General features: G+C 40.8%; 1 long non-coding RNA gene across 2 annotated transcripts in view; it reads left to right on the top strand.

The window, feature by feature from the left end:
* LOC120241655 overlaps positions 1–16,792 on the top strand; it is an 80,504-nt gene that overhangs the window by 20,615 nt on the left and 43,097 nt on the right. For both annotated transcript variants that reach the window (XR_005530915.1, XR_005530916.1), the window contains one exon: positions 11,397–11,400. This is a non-coding gene — a long non-coding RNA (uncharacterized LOC120241655). The remainder of the gene's footprint in view (positions 1–11,396; positions 11,401–16,792) is intronic.

Raw genomic sequence — 16,792 nt, forward strand, 5'->3', positions numbered from 1 at the left:
TTATTTATTTTTGAGAGAGAGCGTGCATGCATGTATACAAGCAGAGGAGGGACAGAGAGAAGGCGAAACACAATCCCAAGACACGATCCTCTGCACTGATGGTGTAGAGCCTCATGGGCTCAAACTCATGAACCGTGAGATCATGACCTGAGCCGAAATTAAGACTCATACACTCAACTGACTGGGCCACCCAGGCATGTCCCTCCCCCCAGGTAATCAATCTTTTCCTTTGGCTGTTTTTCATATTTTCTCCTTATCATTGGTTTTCAGCAATTTGCTAATCATGTGCCTTAGTGCTGTTTATTTTTTGTTGTTGTTTTTATCCTGCTTGAGATTCATTAAATTTCTTGGATCTGTGGGTTTATAGTTTTTGTCAAATTTGAGAAATTTCTCACTATCATGCCTTGGCATGTTTTTCTGTTTTCTTACTCCTCTCCTGAGATTTCAGTTTTACAGCTAATAGGCTGCTTGCTATTATTTCAAAAGTCATAAAGTTTCTGTTTTCCTATTTTAGTCTTTTTTTTTCTCTCTGTGCTTAATTTTGGATATATTGTAAATTGCTAAACCCTCAAATTCACTAATTTTCATCTTCTGCAGCGCCTTATTGTTAACCTCATTGGTGAAATTTTTATTTCAGGCACTATGTTCTTCATTCCCAGAAGTTCTAATGATTATTTTAAAAATATCCTCCACCTCTCATTATTTATGCTTTTCTTTAAATATTTGTACGTAGCTATAATAGTTGTTTTAAATTTTTTTAATGTTTATTTTTGACAGAGAGAGAGAGAGAAAACATGAATGGGGGAGGGGCAGAGAGAGAGGGAGACACAGAATTGGATGTAGCTCCAGGCTCTGAGTTGACAGCACAGAGTCCCACATGGGGCTCAAACTCCAGACCTCGAGACCATGACCTGAGCAAAAGTCAGACACTCAACTGACTGAACCACCCAGGTGCCCCTATAATGGTTGTTTTAATGTTATCTTCTAGCATCATTATCTGTCATATTTTAAAGTTTATTTATTTTTGAGAAAGAGAGAGCGCATGCACGTGCATGCGGGCGAGGGGCAGAGAGAGAATGGGAGAGAGAATCCCAAGCTGGCTTCATGATATCAGCACAGAGCCCAGCTTGGGGCCTGATCTCGTGAACTGTGAGATCATGACCTAAGCCAAAATCAAGAGTTGGATGCTCAACCATCTGAGTCACACAGGCACCTCTCTGTCCTTTTTGGGTCTTGTTTATAATGATTATTTTTTCTCCTTATTCTGAATCACACTTTCTTCCTTCTTGACATGTCTGAGTGTTATAAATATTATGTTTTCAGTTTCTGTATTTGCTGTCTTTCTTTGAATAGTGAGGCATTGGTTTGGCAAGTAGTTAACTTACATGTAGATAAGTTCGACCCATTTAAGACCTTATGCTTTTATAAATCTTCTACTAAGATGGGACTCTACTGGTGTCTGTACTGAATGATCTAGAAGTCACTGAGGTCTCTCTATTAATCAAATCAAAAGTCAGGGAGGCAATTGAAAAGGAGTTGGTCAAGATGGCTTCACTGAGAAGGTAATGGTTTACATATAAATGCTCCTCTTTTACTTTTCTTTGCTGGAGCAATGAGTGTGAATTATTCTAATAATATTGATATATAATGTCCAACTACTTTGTAGGTCATAACATTTTACACTTTCACCAGTAGTTTAGGAGAATGCCTGCTTCACAGTATCCTTGCCAGCATTGAGTATTATGTTTAGTAAATTATACTATAATCTCTTGGAAATAATATCATGCAGTCATTAGAATCACATTTTTTGAAAACTATTTAATGAGTTGGGGGGAAGAGCTGTCAAAACAGTGTCAATTAAACAAAAGCAGGATAAAAAATTTTATCTACATCAAGATCTCACCATCAAATAAAGAGCTTATATATTATTTGTTTATAGCATTTATCTGTGGATAATGGGATTATGAGAGATTTTTTTATATTCTCATTTTTTAAGTATCACCTTGATACTAAAAACTGCTTTCAAATATGAGGTCTCTGTTAAATGGGCTACTCCAAACATGGAAATACCTGACAGCAAGGAAGTCTACACACAGAAACTGTATACCCACCACAATCTATAATTGGAATGACATCTTTTAGAACGACTGTTCTGAGGTGCCTGTGTGGTTCAGCTGGTTAAGCATCTGACTTTGGCTCAGGTCATGATCTCATGGTTTGTGAGTTCAAGCCCCACATGGGCTCTGTGCTGACAGCTCAGAGCCTGGAGCCTGCTTTGGATTCTGTGGCTCCCTCTCTCTCTCCCTCCCCTGCTCATGATCTATCTCTCTCTCTCTCAAAAATAAATACACATTTAAAAAAACTTTTTTAAAGGACTGTCCTGACAGCATCTCCCACCTAATTGTGAATTTACAAAAATTATGTAACTGGTCACCTTCTTGTTCGGGATTGGTTTTATTTGTTTTGACTAATGAGGACCAAATGCATTTTCCTTGTCTCCCATTTTACACTTTAACACTGAGCGTATTAGTTTGCTAGGACTGCCATAACAGAAGGTCACAGGTTAGTTGGTTTAAACAACAGAAATTTATTCTCTTACAATTCCGGAGGCTAAAGTCTAATATCAGTGTACTCCCAGGGTTGGTTTCCCCTGAGACATCTTCCCTTGGCTTGCAGATGACCGTCTTCTCCCTGAGTCTTCACATGGTCTTGACTTTGTACGTGCCTCTGTTCAAATTCTTCTCATAAGGATTAGGGCTCACCCTAATGACCTCATATTAAATTAATTACCTCTTTAATTACCGCTTTGTATTTCTAAATATAGTCATCTTATGCATAGTGGAGGTTAGGACTCAACATATGAATTTTGAGGGGATACAATGCAGCCCATAATACTGAGTAAGCTTAGCTCTTCAAGCTCCTCATGGATGTAGCAGAGGTGGAAAACCCATTTCTTTACTCTTCAAGCATAAGCTCTAGATCCCAAAGTTCCTGGTGGTGAATTCTGGCCCTCTCACTTAAGAGCTATTTGATGTGGGACAAGATATCTAGGCTCTTTATACGTAAGTGTCTTCATCTCTCAACGGGGAACAATACAAGCACATACTCATAGGTTTATTGTAGCATTCGATGATTTGATCTATGTAGATCTTGAAGACCAGTGCTTGTCACAAAGCTGTACATTAAGTGCTCAGTAAAGATTAGCTGTTATTATATCAAATTATCTTATTAACATAGCAGTTTAACACTGTATTTGATATAGGAGATATAGCGATGAACACAAAAACTACGGTCTTCACTGAGGAAGGATTTTTCTCCTGGATCTATGTGTCATTCTTATTTCTGGTGAGGCAACTTTTGTCTTCTTTTAAAAATTCTGTGTAGAAAATTTTTGTGAAGGATACCAAAGTAGAGGTCAAGCCTGCTTGATCTCTGTCCTTCCCTCACTGTGGGTACTGACTCTTATATACGGTTTGTAGATGTAGAGAGAGGTAAAGTCTGAAAAAGAAACCCGTGGTGGTAACTCCTGTATTTTCTTTATGATTGTCTCCTCTTTCTCTACCACTTAAACATACACACACACATACACACACACACACACACACACACACACACACACACTTAGAACCTGTTAGCTGTGCTGGACACCTTTTCTAAATCCATGTGCTCAGATTCTGCACCTAGATAATGCTGTCTTATGAGGTTGTAGTATCTACTCCATTAAGCAGTCCTTCTAGAATGCTTTGATGACTAAAAATATGGCTGACGTATCTGTCTTTTATACACCAGCTCTCTCACCCTTCTGTGGGAACATGTGCTTTGGGTACTTTTTCAAGCAAGGACTGGTACTGATCTACCTCATACATTAATTCTAGCTGGAGTAATACTTTGAGAAAGGAATATGATCCCAAAAATAACCACAAGGAGAAGTGTGTCATGAAAGGTCATGGCAGTGGGGCAGAGGATATTGGACAGAAGAGTTCTAAAAATAGGGATCAAGAGATCAAAGAACCAGAAACAGTGAGGAACGTTTTTTGGCTTTGATTCACAAAAGGAGGAGGCACACCCCTAGCTCGCTCGTGCTGTCTGCTCCACCTGCCACTCACACCTCACTGTGGAACTGAGGGGGCGGGAGGATGGGGAGCATATTTTTCACTCCTTGGAGCTGACAGCCTTTAGATTATGAAGGAAAGTGTATTTAAATAATACTTTAAAAGATGTCAAAATAACTAACATTTTGGAGAATTTTACATTACTGCCATATTCCTAATATTGTAAGTAAAGTCTCAGCATTCTGATCAAGACTTAATTTTAGCTTTCTCCTGGACCATATCTTTGGGTTTTACAAGTTAACTTTATTTATCATCTCCCTACACTGTACCTGATGATTAATTGTTTGCAGAGCCAAACACCAGGTTTTATGTGCATGCACTACAAATTAGGTGAGTAGAGGGGAGCCTGGGTGGCCCAATAGGTTAAGCATCTGACGTCAGTTCAGGGCATGACCTCATGGATCATGAGTTCGAGCCCCATAGCGGGCTCTGTGTTAACAGCTCAGAGCCTGAGAGCCTAGAGCCTGCTTCGGATTCTGTGTCTCTTTCTCTCTTACACCCCACCCCTCACTTGTACTCTGTTTCTTTCTCTCTCTCTCTAAAATAAATAAACATTAAAAAATTAAAAAAAAAACAAGTAAGTTTTAGGTAAGTAGGTTCAACCACATCAGATTTCATCAGCCACTGTTCCTGCTCTGTGAGAACGGGGCACAAGTGTATGTGGCTGCAAGTGAAGAAACTGAAATTTTAGATGTACTGTCCAATGCCCTCCCTTTGTAAATATAGCTTTGACAGCAATGAGGTAGGTAGGTTAAGACAGGTTAAACAGTTGGAGCTCTTTGAATGAATTTTGACAGGGGGTTGTATTTGTGGCATTGAGGGGGGAGAGTGGAATTGTTTTCTAATTTCATAAGCTAGAGAGTTAGAAATTTGGAATGAGTCCCACAATCTTTCTGAAGGTCAATTTCCTCAACAGTGAAATGAGCTTACTGGCACTGGTTTAGAGGCAATGTATGTGTGGAGGTGCTTGCAAACTACAAGTACAAGTGTTCCTTTTACACCTTTTAAATTCTTGGTCAAAGGATCAGTCTGTGCATTCAGGTGGAATCCACCCTTTCCTATTCAAAGAGGCTTCTTTTTATTCATTTCAAAACTATTTCCTTCACTCTAGTATGCAAGGCACTGTGCCAGGCACCAAGATGCATTCAGAAATGAATCATACCCAGGAGCTGCCCTCAAGGAATTTTGGGCACAAGGAGGCAGATAAACCACTGAAAAAATGCACTGCTTGATTTTTCAAATTTAACTTCAAGTGACTGCATAAATGAGGATAATATCACATTTTATTATTTAAAAAAATTTTTAGGTATTTATTTACTGAGAGAAAGAAGAGTGTGTGAGAGAGAGAGAGAGAGAGAGGGAGACAGAGAATCCCCAGGAGGCTGTACACAGCATGAAGCTTCACATGGGGCTCGAACCCACAAAACATGACATCATGACCTGAACCAAAGCCAGACCTTTAACCAATTGAGCCATCCAGGTGCCCCATAACATCACATTTCAAAATACGATAGTTTCCTTTCAGCATAACTATGAGGGCCTGCACATTGGTCTGGAGTTGGCCTCTCCTTCAGGAATTAATAGGTTTAAATCAGTGTGAGAGATCCTAAATATGGCCTTTAGGGAAAAGAAGCTATTGTAAGCTCAGAAAAGAGGAATTGTTTCATTTAGTGCTCAGAATAATGGTTGAAAACTATTTTAAACAGGGGCATCTGTGGGTGTTAACACTTAGCTAGGGAGTTCCGCAGAAAGGTGGGAAGAGAAATAGAAGCATTGTGTGTGCAACAAGTGTAACCTTCAAGTGAAGATGCTTGCGGTATAGGCACAGCGGCCTGGGTCACATGACAAGGACAAGATGCACAAATCCCGGCCAGAATCTTCAGAAAGCCCCTTCACAGACAGAGGCCAGCAGGCTGGTCCCGGCTCTCCAACCTGCGAGCCTCAGACTCAGATGTCTCAAAAAGAGAGCCCAGATCTCTATCACTTTTCCAGTGACAGGCCATTATGGAGACCTGTGATGCTTCCGTTGCCTGTTGCCTCTCAGTAAGCAGCCCCGCCAGTATTGCTGCCAGACCCTGGATTCAGTCAAATCATACAACATGCATTCATCAAGCATCTAGTCTCTACCATCTGCCAAGCAAAGAATCATCTCATGCCTCCACCTTCCAATTTGGGTTTTAATAAAGTGCAGTGAGTTTCTGCAGACCTTCATGGGATACCTTCTCCTGGTCAGATCAGCAGCACAGCCCTTTGCTGGTAGCTTCTGGGCCCCAGTGGCTTCTGGCCTCATGTTCACTTGGGTAGGACCCAAGTGACTCTGTGGTTCTTACCAAGCACCCTAAATGTTACCACGAGCCCCTAGAAGCTTTCATCTTGAGTTGGCCAGTGATTATCACTCTTTCAGGAGACTTATCAGCTTGAGGAATCATTCCCTGGCTTTTCTGGTACTTACTACTATGTACCAAAGGGCTCTAAACTTTAGTAATTTAAAACAGTTCCCATTACACATGAAACTAATATCACACTGTATGTTAACTAACTGGAATTTAAATAAAAACTTAAAACAAAAACAAAAAAACAGTAACCATTAAAATATGTTTCAGATTCTGTGAGTCAGAGATTTGGACAGGACTTAGCTAGGAGATTTTTCTGCCCCTACTGAGATGGCTGAAGTTATTCATTGATACTCAGCTGGCACATGGGCCAGCTGAGACGGTCTAAGAGGACTTATGTGTCTGGCACCATGATGGGGATGGTTGGAAGTATAGGACCAGCTGGGACTGTCTACTGGAACCATGTACATGGGGTGTTTCACTTCTCAGGGTGGTTGGACATCTTACACGGAGGTTGAGCAAGCATCCCAAAAGAACCAGGAAGAAGCTGTGTGGCTATTTCTGACCTAGCCTCAGAAGCATTACCTCTGCGGCATTCTGTTGGTTGCAAGTGAGTCATAGGCCATCTTAGATTCAAGGAGAGGGAAATGGGCTCCCTTTTTTAAAAATATATTTTTTATAATTAAAAAAAATGTTTATTTATTTTTGAGAGAGGGGGATCACGAGTTGGGAGGGACAGAGAGAGAGGGAGAGAGAGAATCCCAAGCAGGCTCCGCACTGTCAGCACAGAGCCTAGCATGGGACTTGGTCTCATGAACCTTGAGATCCTGTCCTGAGCCAAAATCGAGAGTCAGATGCTTAACTGACCGAGCCACCCAGGCCCTACTGGGCTCCTTTTCTTGATGAGAGGCCACTTTGTAGGAGAGCTTGGGAAATATTTTTGCAGGCCAAATTCGGAAAATGCAGTCTTCCACTTTACCTCTAACTGTGTCTCATTTATTGCTGACCTGCCTTTGAATACTGGATACTGGTCTAGGAGTCACTTACTGTATCTATTCAGAAGCCAACCTTCCGTCCTTTTTCTTCTCTCAAGTCAAGATGCCCACTCCAAAAGTTCCCAAAGACCACCTAAAAGACAAAGCAGAGTAAACTGGTGCTTAGCTGGAACAGCAAGATGTTAGGGGTCAAAAAGGAAGAAAGAATCATGATGAGAAGAATTCAAGGAGGCTTCATTGAGGAGGTGGCCCTTATGCTGGTCTTTGATAGAAAAATAGCATTTTGACAGATTCAGAACAGCGGAGAAAGACATGTCATTCCCACCTGAGCAAAAGTGCAGAAGTGTAGAAAGGTATGTTGTATGAGGAAAAGCTAAGGCTGCTGAAGAATTTGAGTTTCAGATTTTATAGCCACTGAGAAGCCAGGTTTTACGCTGTGTTTTAGGAAGATGACTCTGGCAGCAGTGTGGAGGATGCATTGGAGAGGTGAGGTTTGGTTGGTGAGGGAGAACGATGGCCAGTGTGTGGAGAATAGTATCCTGCCATGAACAGTATCCTTTCACAAGGAAAGGAGATGGCTTTCTTTCTCTCCTGATCTATGAGAGAAATAGTAACAGTGACTCCAGAAATGATGGCTTAAACTAGTACAGTTCATCGCTATGCTTGGACTTTCTGTCTGCAAATGCTTGTCTAGATGTGTTTGCATTGGCTACTTGGTAGAACTAGTCCTCCCCGTGGGATTTCATCTTACTCACCCTCCCCCACCCCAGTGAATTTATGTCTCAGCAGCCCTGCATACCTGCGTTCAGTTCCCATGATCACTTCACACCCTTGCCTAGATAAGAAGATCTAGACTTTTCTGCCGCTTCTTCCATCATTTCCCCAAACTCTAGGCTGCAACCACACAGAACTTATAATTCCCTGGCATGCCACACCCTCTCTCAGTGCCACATCTCTGTATATGATTTCCTCTCTGCCTAAGGAATTATTTCTATCACCCTTTTTCCACCAGGCAAATTGCTAGTCACCAGTTTATACCCAATTAAAACATCACCTCTGTGAAGGATGATGCGCTAGGCTGCTACCTTCTGGTCTCCACGGTGCTTATAACATCTGTCCCTTTATAGTGTCATGTGCATTTCATGTATATTTTATAGATTAGATTGAGATCTTTGAAGGAAAAAACCATGCCTTATCTTTGTATCACTAGCATCCCCCATAGGATTAGGTAGTCAATAAATGTTACATGAAGAAAGGAAGGAAAGTGGCAACTTCATTTGTCACTTGTTAATGTCACAAAATGTTGTAATTGTTGGTCTGTGTTTCTGATCTAGAAATCCAAATCCCAACACTGAATGAGGAAGCAGTTGGTGTACCATTCTGTGCAGAACAGTGGTATTTAAGTTTGCTCATAAGAAGCTAGGTTTCTGTTGACATAAGGTTACCGAGGTAATCTAGAAAATCAACGAGTGAAAACCAGCAGGTTCCAGAGTAGTAGAGCTCTATTCACAAACCTTGTTTATTTCTTACAAACAGCTTCCCAGAGGTATCACGAACTGCCCAATTGTGGTGTCTCTCACGCCCAATTAACTATTAAAATTGGCAATTTCTTGCCTGATTTCAGAGCTGGGGAGCTGCCTGGATTCATCAGTAACATTCTTTTCGCTGAAAGGCTGACATTCACAGGTAGCTTAGGTCATTGTCGACTTCCGTGGTCTCCTTTAAAAACCTAAGGTCACACATTCATAAAATCCTTCCTGATATAGTGTGGATAATAGTGGGGAACTCAGCTTACACATGTACTAAGCCCTGAAGAATGCTCTGTGGGCAGAGCTCCGCTTACTTGGGAGAACTTTGTTTGCACAGGGTTTCAGAGCCTGGGTAGTTTCCGAGCCAGGATAGATGGGATGTTTTCCCTTTCACCAAGAGCCCTGCCGTGAACTGCTTTCCATAACCATGGCAGTGCTCAGTTGTCGGTCTGTCTTCACTTGGGCTAACGCTGCATGTGCCTTCTTAAGCCTCAGGTGAATATAAAGGTACTCATGGAGAACCTTTAAATCATACCTTTTTTACTACACCCTCGGGTTATTTGCTGGACTTATTAAACAACAGTCTGTAAAGCTGTAATCTTTTTTATCCTTCTGAGTAAAACATTTTGATTTAATTTTATCCATTAGTTAGCACCCTCCCTGCCTCTTTCCCTTAATTTCAGTTTTTGGTGTTTTCACTTCTAAGGTGACACATATGTGAAAATGATCATTTTAAGACTTCTGGATTATGGGTAATTCATCCCAACACCAAATAATTCTCCCTTTCAGTTGTCCTTTAAGGAGGGAGCTCCCCTATGCCATCAAAGGATCACTAGGAATTTGAGGCAGAGCAGTTGGTGATGGGCAGTGAAGGGTGAGGGGACTCTGGATTAGTCTCGCTGTGTCCTAATGCTGCTGGTTAACCATGTGACTGGCCCCCTTCTGGGCCTTGACTTTTCTTGGGATCAATTCCTCATCAGAGGTTTGATATAGATGAAATGAAGTAGCCCGTAGAAGATGTGCAGTAAAAATTGGCTTCTGTCCTTTCTTCCTTTACAGGTAAGTAGGGTTGGAGAGAGCAAATGAATCAGAAACCTCACACTGAAGAGTTAGAAAACACTGTCAGTTGGGCACGTCTAAAATTAGAATATATAAATATGTAAATGGGATCCAACTGACAATTATTTGACTTGCAATTTTTGAGGCACACATCTATTATACCAGGCAGTGCCAATTTTGTGATTCTGTAGCTAGACTTATAATCACCATTATTTCAAAGCCTGACTCTAAAGCTTCTTTGGCATCATAAAAATTTATATTATAGAAATTAAATGTCTAGGAATAAAAGTCTGCAGTTTCCACTGAACAGATCCCCAGCCCAAGTGTCAGTGATGTAAAGCGCATCTATCTTTACAAAATACTTCTTAGTCATTCCTCCAAGGAGATGAGAAAAAGTTCACTCTACTGAAATTCAATCCATATAATTAAATGAGAAATAAGAGATTTCACTCTTTTTTTCCAAAAAAATTTTAATGTTTTATTTATTTTTGAGAGATAGAGAGAGAGAGACAGGGTGAGCAGGGGAGGATCAGAGAGAGAGGGAGACACAGAATCTGAAGACAAGCTCCAGCCTCTGAGCTGTCAGCACAGAGCCCGACACGGGGCTCAAACCCACGAACCGTGAGATCATGACCTGAGCCAAAGTTGGACGCTAAACCGACTGAGACACCCAGGCACCCTGAGATTTCACTCTTAAATAAATTAATATCTTTTTTATTAAAGCTTCATCAAAGACACTATCTTCCTAACTCCTTTCTTCATCTTTGATTCCTGAAGCTTTTGAAACTTGCAAGTGGAAAATATGAAGTACAAAGAAAACACCATAGACATTTGGCTAAATACTCAAGAGTCAAACTTACAGAGACAAGAGAAGGGGTGACAGCTCTTGATGATGGAAGCAGACACCAGATATCTTTCATGTTCTACTTCAAGGTCTAAATCTAATAGAAGAGGTTAGATGAATGGTACAGTCCCCAGACCAGCAATATTGGCACCACCTGGGAACTTGTTAGTCGTGTAAATTCTTCAACCTCATTCCTGATCTACTGAATGAGAAATTCTGAGGTAGACTTAGCAACCCTTGTTTTAACACTCTCCAGGGGATTCTGATCATGGTAAAGTTTGAGAATCATTAGACTAGATTTTGAAGAATAAAAAAACATAATTTTCAGAATGTCATTATAAAAATTTTACTCCATGCTTGAAGAGAAAAAATTGCAGGCCTATATGGTCCTTAGATAAACATACCTTTAGACTAAATAGCTTTCTGGAAGCCAACACCACTATAGAATGATAGTTTGGGGAAGATTCGAAAGGTCGCCTTTTATAGCGTACCTCATTAATACAAAAACACTTTAACTGCCAAAGTCAGGTTATAACCTAATGAATAGTCTGTGAAACTAGTTCCATGAAATAATTATGTACAGAGAGGTTTGATGCCCAAGTATTTTAGGTACTCTGGGTTCCACAAAATGAAAAAAATTTTCCTTGTTGAGAAGTGTTACAAGAGGAGAATATGTTTAATTTGTGTAAGCCAGTGCACTGTAGGACTTCTCAGAGCTTTTAAAATGTGAAGGTGTAATTGCAGATTTCCAAAAGAAGATACTTCCTTTTGTCTATGAATGGTTCTTTAGTTTATGGTGTTTCTCAAACTGGTGGACTGTGGAAACCTTTTTTCTATAGAGCATCCCTTGGGACCAGAGTTGTGCAGAATATACTTTGGGAAACGCTGATCTGAATTATAGAATGATAGAATTTCTTGCTTGGCGCTGTCTCAACCACTTGGTAACAACCAGTTGAATCCCTCAGTTCTAAGCACCTGGCTTGCTTAGAGTCACAGAACTAATTATCCTGGAGCTACTTTTAAATTCCTTTTTGTGCTGTTACCAGCCTTCGCAGACATGAGAATCTTTTTTTAAACATCAAAATTCATGGATAAACACCCACCTCCTAAATGGATAAAAATAGGTCTAATGGTTTACACCCGTCATTTAGATAGTGGCCTAACAATGGGTAGAACCACAAGCTTTGGAGCCCCATTCCAGCTCCATTGTTCACTACCAATAAAACCAAAGGGTGAGTCCCTTAAACTCTACAAATCTGTTTCTTATGTGTAAAATGGGGACAACAACCGTACTTCACTTTTGGGTGGTAATAAGAGGCGAACAACGTAATTTTTATCACATGGTTAGCACTGTGGTTGCCGCACTCTAAATGCCCAGTGAATGTTAGCCACTGTTTCATTGATTGATTAAAAATATATATATATAATAGACAGAAGTTACAACCAAATCCACAGAGCCTTTAAAGAATTTGTGTTTTATTAAATATTAAATCAAAATGGACTGCACACGCCTTTGGGGGAAATATTGTATTGAGGTACAAGACATTATTTATTTTCTACAAAGTTTGACATGGCAAATCAATATGCAGATTATTTGGAGTAGCTCTACAATATTTGAGATTTATGGACTACACATTAGGAGCCAATGGCCTGTGTCATCCTATTTTTACCAAAAAATAGACTGTCTATTTTTAACACACTTACATGAGGAGAGAACCCTCTGCCTTCTTTGTTCCATTATCCTGTGTTTCAATTGCCTTGCAGTTAATTTTTTATGTGTCTCTTTGGGCATGTTCAAAATCCGTTTCTTCTCGTCTGATATTCTGCAGACGTGAACAGCTAGCTGGTCAGCATTCTTCCTCACAATAACATTTTTCTCAGAGTAACACCTCTTCCTAAAGAAACCATCCTATTGACCAGTTAACAGTATTATGTGCCCAACACTTGAGCAGACACCTTTGGACAGAGAGGAGACATTTGAAACCTCTTCTGGCACTTCGGGGAACTTACTTATTATATAGTTGAGGGAACCAATTTATCATTTGAGAGTATCCATGTGCTATTTTAGCCTGGTAATACTGGCTAAAAATGCAGTTGATGTTCAGAAAAGGACAAAATCTATGTGGAAAAATACTTGCAAAGCTCTGTGGGAGCAGGGAAGCTGTGTTTAGTGCAAAAATGCAGAATTAGGAATCAGGATTTAGGTACTAATTCAGGCTTTGAAATGAAATGTGACCTAGAGCTAGATCTTAACATCTCTAGATTTATCCATGAATGGACAACTGGATTAGGCTTTACCTGCTGCCACTTAATGATGGGAGACCTTTATTCCCAATGTCCATTTTCACACTGAATGCTCACATAGACCCTGAGATAGGTACTGTTAGTAGTCCCATTTTTCAGATAAGGACACTGAAGCTCAGCAAGGTTATGTAACCTACAAGTGCATAGCTATAACTGGTTCCAGTACTCCTACCCAAATTTGATGTACTCTGGCTGCTTTTTTTCTTAATCGCAGGGCCAGGCTTCTCTTTTGAGGGGATAAGAAAGGGTTTAAGTTGGACCTTATGAGAGGGGGAGGGTAGAGATTGATTTTCACTGTGGGTCTAACTCAATGCCCAGAGTACACGGTTATTTATAGTAAACTCCCTCTCAGACCCCAGAAAACCTATAATATGAGGTTATTTCTGTCCCCAAACAGCATCATTATTATGAAGATCAGCTGAACATGAAGTTAGTTTGTGGCTTGTTCATTAACCTTTTCTTTTGTAGGTATTTTTCTTTTTTGTCTTTTTTTAGTTCTTCGTTTTTACATTGCTTTTTTCCTAAGCTCTTAATTTCTTTTTTCTTTTATTTCAGAGAGTGAGAGAGTGTGAGCAGGGGAGAGGGTCAGAGAGAAAAAAAGAGCAAGCAAGAGCGAGAGCAAGAGAGAGAGAGAGAGAGAGAGAGAGAGAGTCTTAAGCAGGCTCCGAGCTGAGCATGGATGTGGGGCTCCATCCCATGACCCTGGGATCATGACCTGAGCCGAAATCAAGAGTCAGATACTCAGCCCACTGAGCCACCCAAGTGCCCCTCTAAGTTCTTCATTTCTTAAGTAAAGCTCTTCCTATCATCATGTATACAGACAGACCATTTTCTCCCTACCTCTTACAAATCATTAGCCTGTAAATAATCACAAGCATAATATCACGTCTAGACTTTTAATATAGGAATAACTGCATTGATTTTCATTTGCTTCTGCCACACTAGGAGTTCAGAATTCTGTGACTTTTTCAGTCTCTAATTAGTGTTGTTTGCCTTTTGTCTTTGCTTGAATCTGACCGTTTAGAGGTGAAAGAGCCCATGATAGTCATCCTGAACTTCTACTGAGTACCCACATTGTTTCAGCTACTGTTTGAGGTATATTATATTTGATCTGCTCAAAAACCCCAAAAGTTAGGAACCACTAATTGTCCCACTTTCCAAATAAGGAGATTGAGATGAAAGTCATGTGCAAAGTTGGGTATTCATTCAGCAGAGTCAAGACTCAAACTCAGAGTTTGGCATCAAAACCTAAGCCTTTAAACCTGAGATTACACTTTTGCCTCCTCCAAAGGAAAGAAGTGGGACATATGTGTGAGAATCGGTTACCTTTTCTCCTCCTCCTTCTTTAGCTTGAGCTGATATAGAAGGAGCTTATTTGAGCAATATAGGAAGATTAATTATTTAGGCTAGGCAGCAGGAGAAGGAAATTAGGGGAGGGAACATTTTGGATATACGCTTAACGTCTCATACACACCTCTTTCCCAAAAGGAGAGTTGTTTCCTGACCAATTTTCCTAGTGAAAGAGGTCATTCACAGCTAGGAAAAGCAGGCCCCGTGGCTGGCAGGATTCAGTTGCCACTGTGATCCCAGTTAGTAGTGAGTTGGAGGAATGAATAGCTTTCTGTCATTTTCAATGTGTTTTCATAATGGACAGGATGAAAATTAACCTTTATCTTTAAAAAACCAAGAAGAGCTTTTGGAAATTACTCCATTTTATCACCTCCTCTTTCTCTTCTTATCATGCCAAAATCACTTGTCTGATATTTTCTTTTCCTTTGCTAATAGTAAGCCTTTAAATTATTAAAGAAAAAGAACGTTAAGGCCTCCACTTTGCTGCTTCTCTCCTCTGGGTTCTGAGAGTTGGTTCACATTTTGAGGTTCCCTCTCTCTCTGCCTTGAAGAGGTTCATTTTCTGTTGGGAGTCACGTCCCAGCCCTGCTTTGTGCCTGTGAACTTGAAGGCAGAGTTTGGGCTGCTGAATGAAGCAGAAGAATGTTTGAGTGACAGGGGAAGGGGGGTGTTGACCTTACTTAAAATAGTTTTTGAAAATATATAATGTAAGGTTTTGTAGCTCCCCTAGCTCATCTCTGACACCCCCCCGCCTTTTAAATAAATGTGTAGAATTATAGTGTGTACAGAAGAAGGTAGAAAATGAGCCCCACTGTTCCTATCTCCACAGGCATCTGTGTGGGTGTGACAGGGTGAATGGGCCTTTTGGGAATTCTAAGGGGAATCCTCTCGAGCCAGATTCTTCAACAGGGCAAACTTCCATCAGCTGTGTAAATAGTGTGGCAATGTGTGGAAGCCACAGGCAGTTTCCTGATAGTCAACTACTGTGCCCAGATAGTTAAAAGGATTCGTGTTCCATCCTGAGGCTTCGGAGGATGTGAGTTGAGTCTTGTAGTCCTGATGAGTGGGTGCGTAGAAATTTCCTCTTCACTTCATCCAGGGCGAAGGAAGGCAGTCTGATGAAGACAGGTAGGGCTGGCTGCTAAAAACCACACCTAAAAGGAAGCTTCTGGGTGTCTGACTGTAACTGCAGATTGAGGACAGAATCGGACACACACGGGCACAGGGCGTTGTGCTCTGAGGCCGTATATTTAGCTGCTCTTTAGAAATGTGAATTTAGGGCGACTGAGTGGCTCAGTCTCTCAAGAGACTCTTGATCTCAGCTTAGGTCTCAATCTCAGGGTCATGAGTTTAAGCCCTTCATCGGGCTCCCCGCTGAATGGGAAGCCTACTTAAGAAAAAAAAAAAAAAAAAGAAGAAGAACGTGAACTTCAATGCAATTTATGTATCTAGTTTCTTTCCACCATAGCATCTGAAAGCAAGCAGCAACCCTGAAGGCTTTCTGTCTGTCAGGCAGTGCCACCTGCGCCCGTGCCTTTGCTGGAGGTTGGTGTGCAGCTGCGCTGGGCCCGGCTCTTCCCCACGCAGGAGTTGGGATGGTTGCCCCAGCTCCTGAATCTGAAGTCGTTTGAATTTTCGTGTGCGTGTTCTGCAGCCTCCACCACTCTGACATCCAATTTTTGTTTGTTTGTTTAGCTTAAGCAAATGGGCATAGAGACAAGACAACTAGGTACGGGTAGTTTTCCTTCTACATCTGTACATAATGCATTCCTGTAAATGGGCATAAATCTGCAAGACTCAACTAATAGATTTACCTATTGTAAACAGCATCCTGGGACCAAAGAACTAAAAATGCTATAAAATCCCTAAGTACATCTTGCTTTTAGAAATAGTCTTCAATCGTGTGTTTCTAGAATTCAGTTTGTGCTCTTTCATTTAATTCTTTCCCTTCACCAGTGGACACCTGGAGTCCTGGCTGAAGTCCAGCTATCATCCAACTGAGGCAAAGGTTTCTCTGCTTGGACTCGGCCACTGTTTTCCCATCATCATCTTAATTGTATAAATTTTTGAGATTTATTCTTCTTATCAACAGCAACAGTATTTATTTTTCCATTGTCAGCCCCACTTTTATGGATATATGTGGATAAAACCCATCAAAATGTTCAAATAATTACTTAGACAAGTACTCTTCTGCAAAGATGGCAGCATGGTGCCCAAAAAGACCAACTGTGCCTTCCATCATCCAGTTTCACCATGACCATCTGAA

The sequence above is a fragment of the Hyaena hyaena genome, unplaced genomic scaffold (genome assembly GCF_003009895.1).
Source record: "Hyaena hyaena isolate Hyena2069 unplaced genomic scaffold, ASM300989v1 scaffold_286, whole genome shotgun sequence".
NCBI lineage: Eukaryota > Metazoa > Chordata > Mammalia > Carnivora > Hyaenidae > Hyaena > Hyaena hyaena.